Source organism: Amphimedon queenslandica, unplaced genomic scaffold (genome assembly GCF_000090795.2).
Source record: "Amphimedon queenslandica unplaced genomic scaffold, v1.1 AMPQUscaffold_13415, whole genome shotgun sequence".
In the NCBI taxonomy this organism is placed as follows: domain Eukaryota; kingdom Metazoa; phylum Porifera; class Demospongiae; order Haplosclerida; family Niphatidae; genus Amphimedon; species Amphimedon queenslandica.
The window spans coordinates 207,311-208,804 of NW_003546349.1; positions in this window are offsets into that span (position 1 = coordinate 207,311).

The window sequence follows — 1,494 nt, forward strand, 5'->3', positions numbered from 1 at the left end:
GCTGATGAACAACACTGATGGCTGTTAGATATGTTAAACAAAAAAACATGAATATCATGACACCTCATTTAAATGAGACAACACCAAGTTGGATGGATTCAACACTCTAGCAGTAAGCAACACCCAAATTTTTAACACGCTTGAGTGTAGAATAACACTTTCGTTTTAACAGTGTGGACTTAGAAATGCAGCTCAGACATTTTAACGATATATGGATCAGGTTCTTTGGGATCTGGATTTTGCCTATGCATATCTGAACGATGTTCTAATAGCTAGTCATGATGAGCACGTACAAAATCTACACACCGTTTATAAACGATTCAGTGACCATGGTGTTGTTATTAACCCTGGTAAATGTGAGTTAGGGGTACCACAGATTACTTTCCTGGGACATCTTGTCAATTGTCACGGTATTTGCCCTCTACCCGATAAAGTGGAAGCATTTCGTTCCTTCCCACGACCCAGTACTCAACGTAAATTGTGTGAGTTTCTTGGACTCATTAACTTTTATAATCGTTTTATTCCTAATTGTGCATATATTCTTTCTCCCCTTAATTCTTTTCTAGGTAAAAAACAAACACAGTGAGATACAGTGGACTGAGGAAGCAATCGATGCCTTCAACACTATTAAAGAAATTCTTGTTCAAGCGACGTTACTATTTCATCCAATGACAAACGCCTCAGTATCGCTACAGATCCTTTAGATGTAGCTGTAGGAGCGGTACTTCAGCAGTATGTCCACAATAGTTGGCAGCCATTAGCATATTTCTCGAAATCTCTCAAACCAACCGAAAGACGATATAGCACCTTTGAGAGCTATTGGGTATGTACTTAGCTGTGAAGCACTTCCGTTATGCAGTGGAAGGTCGTCAATTTCATATACTAACCGATCATAAACCTCTCACGTATCTATCCTCTTTCCATTCTTCTAACCATTCTCCACGTAGAATCAGACAGTACGACTCTCGTTCAAGCGACGTTACTATTTCATCCAATGACAAACGCCTCTCTCAGTATCGCTACAAATCCTTTAGATGTAGCTGTAGGAGCGGTACTTCAGCAATATGTCCACAATAGTTGGCAGCCATTAGCATATTTCTCAAAATCTCTCAAACCAACCGAAAGACGATATAGCACCTTTGATTGAGAGCTATTGGGTATGTACTTTGCTGTGAAGCACTTCTGTTATGCAGTGGAAGGTCGTCAATTTCATATACTAACCGATCATAAACCTCTCACTTATCCATTCTTCTAACCATTCTCCACGTAGAATCAGACAGTACGACTACATATTGCAATGGACCTTATGCACCGAAATGATTCTAATTAACGCCCACCCAAAGGGGTGGTAAAATGGATTTTTGAAGCGAAAGACAGGCTAAACAATCTTCTCTTTTATATATCCATTCTAGCTGTGGGAGCCACTTTGAGCTGTCCTTTTGTTTCAGTATACTCTATTTATCTCTTTTGTAAGCTCTTCGGTTGCTGTTTTGG